Source organism: Falco rusticolus, chromosome 5 (genome assembly GCF_015220075.1).
Source record: "Falco rusticolus isolate bFalRus1 chromosome 5, bFalRus1.pri, whole genome shotgun sequence".
Taxonomy (NCBI): Eukaryota; Metazoa; Chordata; class Aves; order Falconiformes; family Falconidae; genus Falco; species Falco rusticolus.
This window is the reverse complement of record NC_051191.1, coordinates 58,221,480-58,238,164: the sequence shown is the minus strand read 5'-3', so window position 1 is coordinate 58,238,164 and position 16,685 is coordinate 58,221,480. Positions and strand designations below refer to the sequence as shown.

Genomic DNA, 16,685 nt, shown 5'->3' with positions numbered 1-16,685 from the left:
ATTAGCTTCCAGGGCAGAAGTTGCATTTGTGTTTTTGTCTCATCATACTGTATTTAAATCAGGTTGCTAGTTTCCATCTCTTTCTACACTAGGAAACTCAATTAAAATCATGGTGTGCTTAAACTGAAAAGAAATTTGAAGTACGAGGTCACCAAGTCACCATTAAGCTAGAGCAACTGCCAGCAAAAACAATGCCGCTGTAGGCAATCCCATGCTACTATAGTTTTGTTCCAACCCACAGAAGACTTAACGTTAGGCACACAATTTCTCTACTTAACATGTAAACAGCTGTGCCTCAATTATGAGCTAAGAAAACAAAGACTAATAAGGTATTTATACAAGAAATCAAAGACAAAATTGGATGTTAGAGGGCACCAAGTGCATTATTGAGTCAAATGAACAAATACGTATTACATCATAAACTCAGGATTAAACTTTTGGACACCTTTTAGTAGACATGCACACTAACTCTGAGCCTCTAAAATGTACTTTAGTCATCAGTTAGCTTTAGCACATTACCCAATAACCTGAAGTTACCACACAAGAAAGCAGATGTAGTACAGACGGGTGGGGGATAAGATAACCTTAACTTGTGACTTCCCCTTTCAGTAAACCTTGCATTAACCAGATCGGTTCCCGTACCTCCAGTGGGTACACTTACAGTCTCACCCTATTATACTCACACCAACTCGTAAGTGACACAAATCTGGGCAAGACACAGGCCTAAGAATGGGGATAGAAACACAAGATTCAGGAGAATCACAATACCTACATGTCCTGTCCTATCTGCTTATTATCCTGGAGATTAACAGAACAAAATTTTGGGGTTTAGACAGATTACTTTAATCTCTTAGTACAACTGAAGTATGTTTTCATGTAGTTAATAGCCATGCTGATATACATACGCTCCTTTGTACCTGCATGTGAACAGTCTGACAGAGGACTAACCTGTGAATGACCAGTTATTATAAACATTTAGTGCATTATTTTTTAAAGACCTGCCAAGATAATAATCATTCAGGTTTTCAAGATACTTTGTTACAGTGGTAAATGTACCTCTCCCCATTTGTAGTAGAAATATTTGCAGTGCCAAGTGCTGTTGCAAAGAGATTTAAGCACCTGCAGTATCTGACTCCACCATAGTTTTTAACTCAAAGATGAATCTTGTACCGCCTGCTACACAGCTTGAACAGTCTAGAACATTTTACATAATATCAAATACATGTGCTGGCAACCAGCATATTTTAGCCTCCTAAGTGAGAAATTCTTGTAATTTGTTTCCTACAACTTTACTGAGCAAGTGAAGTTATTATTTTTTATTATTATTACTTATTCATTAATGGTTTAACACTAAAAGAGAGGAGATTTAGATTAGATATTAGGAAGAAATTATTTACTATGAGGGTGGTGAGGCTCTGGAACAGGTTGCCCACAGAAGCTGTGGATGCCCCATCCCTGGCAGTGTTCAAGGCCAGGTCAGGTGGGACTTTAAGCAACCTGGTCTAGTGGAAGGTGTCCCTGCCCGTGGCAGAGGGGCTGGAACTTGATGATCTTTAAGGTCCCTTCCAACCCAAACCACTCTATGATTCCCGATTCACTTAAAAGATAATTGTGTAGCTCTCAACCTATTTGTCTTCTTAAAATGTTCTCAAGCTTCTCAAAATCTACCCAAATGAAATAATGAAGAAAAGCTTATGCTTTCTTTTTCTCTTCAGATAAAACTATCACTCTGGCAACAATTTTCTTACAAGAGCAACCTGAAGTAAAAAAAAAAAAAATAAATCCCAGAACCATGATAGAAATATCCTAGCAATCTATGCAAACAAAGTCCAATAAAAGACCTTCAGTTTCTACACTCATTCTTCTGGAACTGACAGAACCTGACTATTTAGTCTTCCTGTTTATACAGAAACAGCCACATGCTACTCAGCAGAGCAAACTCTGAGGTCAAAGTCTCTTCTCCAGGGAATTTTCAAAATCAGATCTTGCCTATACAAGTCAAGCATCCAAGAGATGACACCATATTACAAGAACCACGTAACTCACCGGCTTGGTGTTGGTCATACTCACTTTGAGGTTACAGATCAGTAAATATGAGAAGTTCAGACCCCTGTTTCCATCCACTACTAGCAATTTTGCAGCTTAAGAGTTACTGAAAATTTTGCCTGTCCACCTCCAGAAAGACACACACTATGAATAAGTACAACAAATAAAGCTATGAAGAAGGAGAACAAGTCAATTCAAACAGTTCCACCTGACACGAAGCTTCACAGAACTGTTTCATGACTTTAGTTATTTTTACAAGGTCAGATTAGCAGCACAATCTTGTGACTATATAGTTTTGGCAATTGTGATTAACAACTTCAAAACTTTTGTGCTAAAGGCAACCCCACTTACATTTATCAATTGCTTCCTCCTCGTTACAACTTTGTATTTTAAAAAATTTTTGCTTATGTCTTTTCAACTCTGGGAGAGAGCACTACAGTTGCAAACAATGCATCTATGAGTCAATACATATCTGCACCACAATTTGCCATTTTTACTGGAATGCCATGGGTTAGTGAACTTAGTCACATTGTTACCTAGTGACTAATTTCAAAAGCATCTTTACACAAGCAGTAACTGATTTAGAGTGCTGTTACTTTGGTGAGAATTAAGGATGTGTAATTTAATCTTTCAAGCCATGGTTCAATAGCCTCCATGCAGATTACAGTATTTCTTTATAGTGTAGGGCAGAAGCACAGAAATCATAGTCTGCAGGCCAAAGTCCATCTTCTACAGTATCTCTTCAAGTTTGAAGCACAAATTTCTTACGCGATACTTCAGAGATTACTTTGTTTAGGACAGACCTGCTCACTTAGAAAGAAAGCTTAGGTTCTTAGTCTGCTCTGATGGAGTGCAGCTCAGGACGTTATGACAAAGGATACAGAAGAAAAATCTATGGAGAAAGAAAGATGAAGAGCACAGTGTTTTAATAGAAAAAAGGGGGAAGGAAAGGAACCGTAAGGGAAAGGGGAGTGGGGGGGGTGGGAAGGGAGTGTATGTAACAGCCACTGCATTAAGAGCTTCCTGACCAAGGCAGTTTACTTCTGAAAAAATCCCACTTCATTACCAGAGTCATGTTACTGCCTCAAAACTCATGTCACCCTGTATTTAGGAAATTAGGAGCAATCCTTATTAAACCCACTGGCTACACACAGCCCTCGGGGACTATGAAACTCCTTACCTTCCACACCTACTGGAGACAGGTTGGTAACGATATCACTAGAATCCAGGTAACTTTCCCTACTCTGTCGGAGGTGATGCCTGAAAGCACACGCTATCTGCAAGAGTTTTTACTGCAAGCTTCATCTTGCCCTGTCACTCCCTCCTCCCTCTCTCCTGGCTTCACCACACAGACCAAACCGAACGAGGAAGTGGAGATCTGAGGGCGGAAGCCAAGCCCATTGCAAGGTCTGCAGGAGGATTGTCAGCCTGTGACTCAGGCTACAGCCCTGACAGCTGCCAAACGGTCCTATTTTCCCCTGCCCGTTACTTCCAAAGGACGGACACTCGAACGCGAGGGGGGAACTGGGGGGAGACGCACCGGGGGGGAAGAGGACGGTCCTGTGAAAAAGAGCGCGAATAACAGCACCCACCCCACCTGCGGGGCGGCCGGGCAGCAGGGCGTGGAGGGAGGAGACGGGCAACTCCCTGGGCATAATGCAAGCGTGCGGCGGCACACACGCTTCCCGGGGAAAGGGGGAGTCCGGGGGGGACGGGGAGCATCCCAGGCACTGCAGGTGGGCGCCCAACCGGGCTGCCCGCCGCCCGGCTCCGCGGGGAGAGCGGCAGAGAGCAGAGGGGGAGCGGCACCCGCTCGCCCGGCCAGACAAAGAGGCGCGAAACCCGCCAGGGGGGAAGCACGGCGCCAGGGGGGCAAACCGGGGGCACCCGCGCCCACCGCCCTACCCGACCGGCTTCACCTGGGCCCGGCTACTGCGGAGGGAGGGAGGGAAACGCCGCGGCGGCGGCGGCGGCTGCGCTCCTCGCGGCGAGAGAGTGGCGTCCTCACGCTGCCGGCTCGTCCCGCAGGCACCGCTACCGCCTCTCGCTCACCGGCACTGCGAGGCGCCCGGCCAGGAAGAGCCGCCGCGGCCCAGCAACGCCGCGGCGCAGCAACGCCGCCGTCCCGCCCCTCCCGCCCCCCCGGCCCCGCCGGCCAATGGCGGCGCCGGCTGCGGAGAGCTGACGGCCGCTGCCGTCAATCGGAGCCGGCCGCAGGGCGGAGGCGAGCCGCCGAGGAAGCGGCGAGCCGTTGAGGAAGGGGGTGGTGCCTCGCGCCCTCTGCCGTTAGCAACGGCCGGGCGCGCGCGGGGCCCGCCCCTCGGCAGCCCAGCCCAGCCCCGAGGTCGGTCGGGTGCGGAGCGGCACGGCGCGGTACGGGCCGGTGGTGGCCGCCGAGGCTCTGCGGAGGGTCGAACGGCGCGCCCCGGCCTCCCCCCACCGGCAACGGGAGCGGGCCGAGCCCCCCCTTCCCGCCGGGTCGAGTGGTGCCAAAAGCCGCTCCCACAACCCCCCGCGCCAGGCCGTGCCAAGCCAGCCCCACAATGCCCCGCGCCGGGCGGGCACCGGCGGCCAGCGCCGGCCTCAGCACTGCGGGAGCGCGGCCCGCTGGCGCTCTGGGAGGCCTCGGGCTTGCCGGCTCCAGCCTGCCCCCAGGGCTGGGGCAAGGGAGCTCGGGGTCAGCCTCTGGGAGCAGGGCCATGGGCTAAGGCCCCGCCCGCCGAAGGCCATGCTAGAAGTCCTCGGAAATTCGGGGGGGTCCCCACCGGGTCAAGTTGTCCCTGCTCAACCCTGTTGTCTTATAGTGCAAAATAACCACGATAGGAAGGTGCGAGTCAGAATTTTGTTTCATCCGGCAAAGGAACAGTGTAAGCAGCTCCTGATGCTGCTGAGGTGTTTGGATAGCTGGTGTGTGTTAAAGGAGGCCCAAAATGGATTAAAAAAGGCGTGCCACAACTGCAGAGGTGTGAAAAGATAGAGGTGGCGTAATACTGCCTGTTTGCATTTACTACAGCACTCTTCAAGGCTGAACTACAGAGCAAGTAAAAGGGGGAAGCAGTAGCTAAGACACAAAAGTCCTTCTAAAAAGAGTATAGCATATATAAGTTTGTACGTCAGATCCAGCTATGCAAGTGAGGTTTACTGCACATTTTACAAGCATGAAGAAATACAAGGCTCCCTCCCTTTGGGCCTTCCTGCTTTCTGCAAGGAGGGCAGGCTTGCAGATGTAGGTGCCTGTGACAGAAAATGTGAGGTGACGTTTACCAATGACTATCAAAGGTACAAGTGGAAGAGGCAAATGAAGTGAAAGAGGCTTGAATAAAGTGAGAAGTTAGTGGAGAAGTGTCTCGTGTGAGCACCTCTTGTCCAAGTGAAACACTTCAGGCTTAGAAAGATTCACTGCAGCAGTTTGGAAACAATGCTAGACCTTTGTATCTTAAAACACAAAAGGCAGTGGGAGAAATTACTGCAAGATTTGTACAGCAGTGTATCAGATACAGCGGTGTCATTGTTAAAGACAGAGATGAGACATGTAAATACAGGTGCAAAACAGAAATGAGAATTTGATTTGGCAGTGAGAAGGGAACATACAGGATAGGACTTTGCTAGTACATCAAGGCAAAAAATGAAGCTGGAATTCTGATAACCAGAGATACCAACGTAACCAGATACCTTAGGTGGTGAAACGATCTGTAGTATCCAGTGAGTCATTTTGATCCATGAGAAATAAGTGATCAACATATGGAAAGGATATTTACTGGTTGAACAACAGGGGTTTAAATTCTCCCATGAAAATTAAGCAGAATGAAAATAGTGGAGGTTACTACATATATCAAAAACTTTTTAAGAACAGGAGAGGCTGCCTCTTCAGCCAAGTAGCTGAGAAAAGAAAGGGAAGCAAAGGAAAATAGTAAGTATGAAGTCTAAATAGAGTTCTTAAAGGAGAAAAATAGCACATTAGCTGGGAAAGCTAATACAAAAGGCAGAATGAACTGACAGCAGTAGTAATGTGGGAAATAAAAGATGACTGCAAGTATGAAATAAAGACATAAAAAGGCTGCCAATAAAGTCACTTTTGAAGAGTGTATGATACTGGGCATTTAAATTTTTTAGGTTCTTTTCTGACTCATAATTCCATATGTACTCTGGTCTTCCTGATGCTAAGATTTAAGTCAAGGTAAGACTGGACTGGTGCTTCCCCCCTGCTGCTCCTGCCCCCCCCCCCCCCTTTTTTTTTTATTAACTTGAGAACTTGGTTATACTCCTCTTTATATCAGAATATTCTTGATGACTTCAGCAGTAAAGCATCAAAACTGAGTTTACAACAAAGATTGCTGCAGTTTTAAAGTATATCCCACCTTTTTTGAAAACTCTGTGTATTTCCCTTGTTGTCAGATCTGTAGATGTGCAGTAGATGAGGCAAGTCAGATTTTCCACAGCTTGATTACTTTGAAAGTAAGTACAACAGGTTATTGGGTCGATCTGGTGGCAGGAAGTTACCCAGGAAAAGAGACACACCTCAGAGAGAAACAAGTATGAGTAAAAAAGCTATCATATTAATTTTATACATCTGTTACTTTCTACAGATTTGCAGGCAGGATGTTTATTTGGATCCTTCTGATCAGCTTCACTCATATTTTCCATCAATGTTTGCAAGCCAGCATCCTTTGGAAGAACAAGCTTGTAATGGTCATTGAATTCTGATAAACATCATCTCAACAGCAGACAGATTTACCAGTTTGGTGGGAGTATATTAATGGTACTCTGTTTCTAGAGGGGAAAAAAATATTTACGAAGCAGTGAGCATGCAAAGATGCCTCTTCAATTTGCCAGCCTTAATTGCAACCCAAACAAATGCCTATTTTGCTGAACTGCGGTGTTTTCCTCTATGCTGGTCTAATCCAAGACAACTGGGCCTAATTTTGTTGACAAACGGCAATCCCTAGGAGAAGCCTGCAATTCTGTGATCAACAATAAATGTAGGGACATTTGATTTCTGTGTCTGACAAGCAGGTAAAGTGGCTCATTTCATTTTGGTGAATAATTTCTAATGCGTTGCGAGGCAGAAGAAATCTCTTCCAAAACTAGTTTCTTACTGACAAGCTTGAGAGACTGAAACAAGAAGAGTGACAGAGACAAAAGGTGTTTACTTCATCGGAGAAGTCACATTGCTAAATGTCAACCACAGTGGGTTTAGATAGAAACCACAGATCTCTACAGATCTGGAGAATGTCACAATCTGGTATTGCTAAGCCTGCTTTTGCAAAAGCCTGCAACACCAATAGTTTCAGAGCAGATTCATAATTAGAAATTCTCAAAAAAAGCAGCTCTGGAGTGGCTTTAATATGTACAGCCATGCAAAGCAGCACCTATAAATGCAGATGAGAACCCGAAGGGTTTTCATGTACCGTAACAAAAGGAAATAGCTCTTTGAAGTTGGGTCTGTAGAAGAAAGCCACGTATGTCTGTGGACTTCACACCTGTATCCTCTGAACAACTTGAAATTTGTCTGCAATTTAGGCACCATCTATTAGCACATAACTTCCTTTTCCCCTTACACTGATTCTTTATTGTTCTGCTCCTCTAGCAAATGCCAAATCCAAATTGTGAGAGTGCAGAAGGTGGAAAACCATGAACCTAAGGTGTGGAAAGAGTGAAAGCAAGTGATGTTTCCACTGGGAGGTCAGAACTTACAAATTTAGTTACTAACCATTTAAGCCCAAGTTCTAGCTCAGTTCATCCAAATTCTACCTGAAGCAGCTGACATAGAAGAGCTGCACTGGACCACAGTAAGGGAAATGTGGCCTGGTAACCTGCCTCAGAAGCAGCCAGTAGCAGATGTGAGGAGGCGAGTAGTCCTTTTCTTACAGAATGATGTTACCCTTAGCATGAACACCCAGCTTCTGGCATGGCTGTGGAAAATGTATGGCTTACTTGGCTCATTTCCATATGTCCATGTAAGATGTTTATTCTCCCACTAGCCATTCATTCCTAGTCATAGGAGGAATGACACAAGCTGTGTCATGGCTTACCACTGCTCCAGCGGATGTTTCAAAAGCCATATTGTAAACTGGATCACTGAAGTAGAGTTAAAAAAGAAGGTTAAGAAAAAAGATCAGTTCACTGATCTAGTTTATAGGCCCACAGGGAGATGCATCAGCACAACTGAAGGGATTAAACTGAGGCACTGTGACAGGAGTCTTTCAAATTGACTTTGCCAATGGAGAAAATTTAAGAGGGAACTATACCTGCACCCCAGGACTGGGGAGGAGCTGTACCTGGCATACTCTAGCATTTAAAACAGTTATTTTACTTTTCACCTCTCCCCAACCCTCCACCCACACAGCCTTGTGTGAACAACCTGCTGAACTCCTGCTCCCTCATTGTGGTTCTTGCTTCAGCTTTAGTAAAAGAGGAACTTGTTTTCACTTTCTTAACACGTTAATGACAGGATCTGCAGCTGAAAAATAAAGCGTTTACATAGAGCATCTCTGCTCATTTGGGATACCATTCAGAGGCATAAAGCTCCTATCCATTGGTTGTGTAGTGCAGTAAGTACATTCATCTTGTGCCAGAGTTCCTCCTTTCATGGGAGTGACACCATCCTTTAGAAGGGACCTTTACTGGGGAAGCAGGTTATCAAACAGCTGTGCTCTGAAGTCATGAAGTATCCTCAGAAACACACCTAAATGAAAACTTCTGTCTTAGGCAGAGGAAAACTCTTCTTGGAGCTTTGAGTTCCTCCAAACCCTGAGATGAGATTACAGCTCCAATATGCGTGGTTAGAGACACCACATTCCTGATCTGACATACTAAGAATAATGGCCCAGGGCTCTTTAACTCCAAGCAATTCTAATATAATCATCTCTTCCATTTAAATGCAAGCACAATGCTAAGCAACAGACATTTTTTAGTTCAGTATATCCCCTTCCTAACCATGTTTCCTTTAGCCCCGTTCTCTTGCTGCTCACTATTTTCTATTCAGCTTTAAATCTGGAGAAAGCTAGCATCCAACACAATTATACAGAAGGGCCAACAGGAAGACAAGCCACCCAGCAAAAGTATCGTTGCCCCAAACTCAGTATTTGGAATCTGAGTTTTCTGCCGTGGGCCTACCCAGACTTGTCCAAAATGGCAGCAGAACACATCCTGTTACCTGCCTTAAATAAGCACAGCAACCCTTTGCTGCAGAAAACTGTAACATTTTCACACAATCTGTTACAGCTTAACTCCTTCAGTGATAATTCCGTGAGTATGATGCATGTAATTTTAGGCTTGTCTGTCCTAGCCTCGCAACTCCCAGGTTCAACAATTGCTAAGGATCCTTTATCTCAGATACCTCCTTTTCCTTCTCCCTTTCTCAGAGGGGGTAAGAAATGCTTCAGATTCCCGAGTTTAGAAGGGCTTGGGGGCATTCTTCTTACTCAGCAAAGGTTAAGCTGAAAGGAGAATAACATCCCTCCCCATCCCTTCTGTCAACCTGCATGCATCTGTTATGCTTGTGACTCTCAGATAGCAAACATACTTGCCAGGCTTGCATCAGATATTGATAAAGAAAAAATATTGTAAAGAGATTGAAAAATCAGACTAAACGCTATTTAATTCATCCTGATAAGGTAGGGCTGTGGAGAGCTTTAACGCCACCTTTTCTTCTCTTTTCTTTCCATAGCTCTCAGGCTGGGCCATGTTTTCACAGAACCGAGAACTCAGTAGCAGGGTGACTGCACTATTTGGAAGTTGGGTCTACATACAGAGAATACATAAAGGTGATAGTATTTAACTACTTCACAATTTTTTTCAGTGTTTTAATTGCTTTTCAGTATCAGTCACCTTTAACGGACATCTAAACAAAAAGCATCTAACTAGATGTTCACTGCCCTTTTCCTCTCCCAGCAGGAATTTAGTCTTCATTTCTCCTCCCCCTCACCTACAAAAAAACCAAGAGCGCCCCTGCTTTCAGCTTGCTGCCTTTCCCGAGGTTACTGTGTGAGCTTTTGCTCTGCTAATGTTGCCTCTCAGCTTACCTCATGTTTGCTGTTTGGTTTTGGGTTCAGCCTGCAATAGTAATCAAGGCCAAATATTTGCTCAAATGAAGTGGCTCTGTGGTTCTCATTCCAGGGAGCTGGCTGAGGACAAAGTGAAACTAGCTTTAAATATTCTAGTATGCCCAAGAGATGCTAGGAACAAGGGATTTTTCCAGTGCTGTAGAAAGTCATCCAGATTCTCATTGTAGCTTTGTTGTGGGAACTGCAGGGGAACTAACTTGTTTATAGCCTGCCACAACTAAAGACACCACTTTTGCCTGCCAGAAACCAAAGTCAGTCCAGTCAAAGCCAAACTTTGGGACCATTCTGTCAGGCTGCAACCAGAAAGAAGACTCGATGTGAAGTTACACGAGCATTCATTCTCTCTCTCGTGCAAAACTGAAGCCTGCATTTTTCTGATAAGAGGAGTCTACATCCTTTGTGCTTGCAAGTCAGTGGCAGGTCTTATAAACACACCCACAGATTCCCAGCGTAACATATTGCAAGCTCTGTGCATCTGGAGCCACTGCATGCTTTGCTCAACAACCCCCCTTTCATTTCTGCCAAGATTCCCTCCCACATTTGGGACTTTTTTCCTGCTCCCTTGAGAGCCTCCTCAATTCTCCCAGCTCCTCTGGCCTCCCACTGTCAGCATGGACTGTTCTGCACAGCTTTGCCGGTCTGCTCTGCCTTCAGAAACATATGGGCCAGTGCAGGAAGCTGGGCATAAAGAAGATACGTGTGTTGCTCTTATTCTCAGCCCTGTCTTTGAGTCAGGTGGATGGACCAGAAGACTGAACTGACTGTGCTGGCACAGAAGGCAGAAAATTAGCCAGGACCTACTGAGGTGCTAGCTTTGTAGGGTTGAGAAAATACCAACAGAGATACATGAGGTACCATCACGGTGGGAAACCACCTTTTAGCCAAGATGCAGATGAGTTCCATTTAACACAGCCATTTTGTTTCCCATTTATCAGAACATCATTTCCTGGGATTATTCTGGAACAAAGAAAACAACTTACTGGGCACCCTGCGTGTTTGCATAACACACATCTCCTGTCAAAAATCAATCCCTCATTGAGTAGCAGCAGGCTACGGAGCTGCCCAACTGCAGACTAGCACCTGCTCTGTAATATTTCTCAGCTACCAAGAGACAGAAAAGTGTTAAAGGAATCAAGCCCACAGGACAGAGTGCTTGGGAGCATCTTCTGAAATTCCTCTATGTGAGGTAGCAGCTTGTGTTAGGCTGGGATATAAGGAATCCTGCAACCACTGCTGCTTTCTGCAGTGGTCCAGGGAAAAAAAAAAAAAGTTAAAAGTTTTTTTGTGGAAGAGAATATTTGGACTTTGAGTTACAGACCCAAGTGTGATACAAATCTGAAGCATGAAATAGAAAGACAGGTCTGCTCTCTTTTACCTAGTGGGTCAAAGCATTCAACCCATAGTAAATCCTGTCCACTCCCTCCTTGTCTTTTCTGTTTACACATGAAGTAAAAACATCCATAAACCTCCTGCTACTCTACCATTCTCCTCATTACAGCTGCATCTAACACTGAACTTGAAGCACACACCTGTATGTAAGTTTGCTGCTAATTGCGAGACAGCACAGAGGCCTATAATTCTTTGACTCTTTATAGAGGAATGTATATATATAAAAGCCTTTTGAATTTTCATAATCCGCCTTTTAGATGTGGGATAGCAAAATACAAAAAGATGAAAACAAGATGCTCACCCGATGATTCAGCTTTCCTGCAAAGTTTCTTCTAACAGCCATCATAACCCTGAAAATAATCATCCCAGCCCCTTTTTCCTGTGGGCTAAAAACACATCAGCAATGAGGATCATAATTTAAGGGTTTTGTTCCTACTAGGAATCCATGAGAAACAAGCTTTGCATTACATGGAGAAAAAAAAAAATCATATGTAGGAAAAGAAGGTATGTGTATGTTTGGAGTTTGGGGTTTTGGGGTTTTTTTTGGTTGGTTGGTGTTTTTTTTAATTTAAGGAATGCTAAATCAGGTTTGGCTTTGCTAGGGGACATACCAGCTGTCTCCAAGCTCTTTTTATTATGATCTCTTTTGTACCTTAATTGAAAAAGCAGGGTGTGGAAGTTTCAACAAAGGCTCCCCTTTGAGTGTGTTAATTAGGCACAGGAGTTAACAAAACCCCTCAGTTATAAACAATTACCTTTCCCCAGGCTTACTTTCATTTTCATGCTGCTGCCTTTTTAATAATTTTCTATTGGTTTTCCAGAGTGGACAAGACTCATTCCTAAAATTAGTATTGTAATTAGCAAAGAAAAAAAAAGAAAAAAAAACCCAACAGGAAAATATGTAAAGCAGGAGGGGGAGGAAAAAAAGGTATAATTAGAAGCACTTAAAGATGGCTTTTTTTGTGCTTCTTCAGGATATAGGAGCCCAAGGCCTTTTCAGATCACTGTAAAGTCTCCTTTAAAGCTGTAAATCTAGATTGTAGTCCCCTGGAAGTGATTCTAGACTTAAATGCCTGGGGGTCAGAAAGAATCTGATCTGTGTTTGTGTGCCCTGAAATGAGTGCAACCCTCACCCCCGCAGGAGGAGGCAATGGAGGAAAGCGAGAGGGGCTGCAAGCTGTAATTCCTTCAGACCCTCTCCACCCATTCCATTTGCAAAACAACGTTTTCTTTAAAAAGAGGGCCCTGCTTGGCTGTGTCCTGGCTGGCTGCTCAGCGTGTGCTCAGACCCAAAAACACACAACAGCTGGGAAGGGAGAGGCCTCTGCCCTCCTCCCTGCCAACACCACGCTTCCTTCTGATGGCGATGACCTCACCTCTTGGCACCGAGCTGTCCCACAGGAGAGTGCCAGCCACCCTGGCATGGGCACCCCTCCTCCTCCCTCTGCCTTCTGGCAAGGGAAGGAAGAAACCCAGGGGTTTGGAACAGCCCTTCTGCCTCAAAAAGAGGCAATCCCAATGACAGAAAATACTATAAGGACAATTGCCATCTTAATGCTAAATGTTTTACACCCTGCACTGGCTTGAGACCTTTCACGTTGCTGCTCTCTAATCTTGTTCTCTGTTGAATTTCTGGAGAAAGGTCGAGCAAGGCACTTTAATCCCCAGTATCAGGAGAAGCACATTATGATTCAGTCCCCAGTCAGCGTCACACACCTTGTCACCTGTGATAGTGCTGTTTGCCCAAGACCTTTACAATGTAGAAGGCACCCAGATATTCAAGCATAGATGAGGGGCTACATCTGTGTTCCCTGAAAGTTGCCTTTGCATCCAAGGAGCTGCCCAGAAAGCAAGGAGCAGTGTTTATGTGGGACTGGGGAAAGAGTTTCCAGCAGACCTGGAAAAGACTGTCTAGGGGAAAACTCATAATTCTCAGTGGCAGCTTCCCAAGCATAGCAGTTCTCATCAGGAGCAACCTTGCCTCTCCTCTCTGAAAGAGACTGAGGATAGTCTAGTGAAGATATCTAGTGAAGATAGGCATTCCCCCCTTTATTGCAGCACATCAAATACAGTCCTCCTTTCTCACTGTGTTGTGTGGTAGCACAGACCGATTCTCAAGCCAAGATCAGCTCCTGTTGCTTTCCCCAAAGAGCTTTCAAGCTCAGATGGACCAGACAAACTCCATGTGAGAGAGCAATCAGAAGGGAAGAGAGGCTGAGGCTGGCCCCGGTGCCTGCAGTAGGTCCCAGGCGGGAGCTGGGTACAGAATCCTACCCTGACTGACCAGGCAAGCCTGGGAACCAAGCACTCCATGGCAGCACAGAGCTGCTTCACATATGATGGGAAATGTTTAAATTGCTGTAGTTGGGGCCCACAGGAAACTTTTGGGAAGTGTGCTGGGTCTAAGACAGGAACCAAGAGAGTCAGTGTTTAAGATATGCGCTGACAATGAATTGCTTCATTACTTAGAGAAAAACTGAGAAGCGGGAAGGAGAGAATTCAGCCACATCAGGAAACAGGCAAATAATTGTCTGACGGATGCACCAGGTCTCCTGACCGCTGGTCTAGGGCTTTGGTGCTGCTCAGCCCACAGTGTCTTCCTCATAATGACAAGCTTCTCCTTCCAGGAAACGGGAAGCTCTCCTCTGCTTTTAGGCATTCCCCATGGGAAGGCACTGCATCTCGGAAAGGGCAATATGCCCTCAGATGATCATTTTCCTAGAAAGAAAAGATGGAGGAAGGTGGCGTTTGATGGCTGACATGCTAAGCGTAAGACCCTGAGGACAGCCTCCTCCCTCGACACCAATAGTGGGGGCTGAATGGCACAGCTAAGTCTCCTCCGCTGTGTGCCCCCATGTGTCTCAGGTCCCCAGGGGCTGTGTAGGGTACAGGGGACCCTGCCAGAGAAGTGTCACAGCCATGCTATGGGATTAGGGCTCAGCAGGGTGGTGTGACCCCTGCCTACATGCTGATCAGCACAGCTCTTTCCCCATCATGCAGTACCCTGCCCGAGTGCATCCTCTCCTGCGGGATCTCACGCTCTGGAAAAGAAGCAAGAAGAAATGTCTTGCGTGGGGCTGCTTACTGTCTCTGCTAGTGTCTTGGTTTTCCCTGCTGTACTGTTTTTCTTTCTTCTTCTGCATCTTCCCCTGTACATACACTTTCAATTGAACAATGGAAGTGCCACCCTTCAAACTAAGGAAACTTTTGGCCCGTGAGCTGGTGAAGAAAGGTATGTAAACATGTGAGCTACAGCCCTCCTCCTGCAGCACTATGTAAAGCAAATGAATAGTCTCAGGCAGGAGCTTTCTACACTTCAAACAGTCCATGGCAAGTTGTGCAGGGCAGAGCACCTGGAGAAACTGGACCTCATGACCTGGCCTTGCACATCTATGAGCGGAGACATGGGAAACGCTGCCTTTCGGGAGCTGGGGTGGGGAGTGCTGGAAGCTGCAGGCAGGAAGAGTCAGCCTTGGGAAGGTGCCCAGTCTCCGCAGAGGAGGCAGGTAACGATCACACAGCTATTTATGGCTCTTTTTGGTTGTGACAGCCACAGCCGTATATGGCCAAGAGCTGCAGCGGAGGCAGGGCTGCGGAGGTGGAGCCTCAGGGGGCACTCCTGGTGCTGCTCCCAGGCTATCTGCCTGCACAAGCCGCTGACCTCCTTCCTGGGAAAAACCCTGGGAACCCTCGCTGAATCCAGCTGTTTAAATTTCAAACTGCCGAATGACCCAGCTCCCCTCCCCTTCTCCCCCGTAACTCCTGCTGGCTGGAGCTGTGGTGAAGCAGCAATGTCTGCATTTGTCATGTTGTGGGTATCTGGGGGCACTGGGTTGGAGAGTCCCCCCGCATCTGATGTGGAAACCTATTCCCATCTGGTCGTGATAGCACTGAGAACCGGAAGAAAAAAAGAAAGGAAAAACAAACAACGCTCCCCTCGGCCCCCCCAGTGTTGCTTGTCAGGCACTAGCGAGTGTGTGAAAGGCCGCAGCTGGCAAATCTGGTGCACAAACTTCGATCCTTTTGCCTCTGGATGTGCTTCAGAGCCCCTCAGTGTCTCTGGCTGAGCTGCCAGCGTGCGCACTGGGTTCTTACACGTTTCAACCCCATGCAATCCACCCCGCTGAACTACGCTGGAGACTGGTCACAAATAAAACCAAACATAAACATGATAAAAATGTCACTGTCATCAGATAAGGTTGCTATGCACATAAAATTCCTGACACAAGTTCATTAAACCAACACATGAAAAGTTAAGTGACATGCATACAGGGGCTGGGATGGGGAGAAGGGTACGCTCAGTGGGAATTCAGGCTGTAACTCTGTTTTTGGGCCGGCTGCAAGCCCATAGGACATCACCTTGGTGTGACTCAATTTCTCCCAAGGGGGAGGAAAAAGCTGTCACAGGACCCGTCCCCTTCGGTGAACACTGGCATATTTCAGGAAGGAACAGCAGGCGGAAGGCAGGGGTTAGCCGTGCCACTTGTGAGCTGCAGAAGGCTGGCCTTCCAGAGGACAAAGCACATGCTGACTGCCAGCACTCAGCAATCTTCACCAAAACCAGTCACATTTAGCACTCCAGGAGGCAGTTATCTCTGTTTTATAAGAGAGGAAACAGGCGCCGAGAGCTTCCTCTATAATACGCTTCTTGTAGTTGTAGCTACATTAAAGTTGCAGAAACACAGGGTTGAGTGGGCTAGATGCTACTACATGGGCTTACCAGTTCTGACACCCAGGTTTGCACAGCGGGTGCATGAGCTGCCAGGTGAAATTACCTTCCCTACCATGCACTGAGTTTTTATAGTTCTCAAGCCACATATTTTAAGAGCCAAGGGGGGCAGGAGCTGTGGAAGTGATTTCAGGTGATCCTCCCCATCTCCTGCGCTTACCACAGCAGCCACCCTTTAGCTGCTTGCAGGCTGTTGGTGGCTCAAGAGATGCTGTGCACCCTTCCGCTGGGGATGAGTGATGTGAGCTAGGTTAACCTGCAAGAGTGGAACATCATACTCCTCCTCAGCCTCATAAGGGTCAGGGTTGGGGGGGGTTGACTGTGTGAAGCCAACACAAGTCTGAGCAGCCCCTAAAGGGCTGTTCCCCTCCCTCCTCTGCTCTTCACACTCACTGCCAGCCCCGGAGGACATAGCCAGCTGATCCAGCTGGAAACAAACTTGAACCAAAAGAAAG

The 16,685-nt window shown here is 46.4% G+C and overlaps 1 protein-coding gene across 3 annotated transcripts in view; it reads right to left on the bottom strand.

The window, feature by feature from the left end:
- Positions 1-4,151, bottom strand: part of MYH9 (myosin heavy chain 9) — a 74,051-nt gene extending 69,900 nt beyond the window's left edge. Inside the window, exon 1 of one of the 3 annotated variants that reach the window (XM_037387835.1) lies at positions 3,966-4,151. The gene's annotated coding sequence lies outside the window, so the exon portion shown is untranslated. Of the gene's footprint in view, positions 1-3,226; positions 3,390-3,965 lie in introns of those variants that run through there. The other 2 variants (XM_037387836.1, XM_037387837.1) reach the window with 2 other exon arrangements.
- Positions 4,152-16,685: the final 12,534 nt, after the last annotated feature.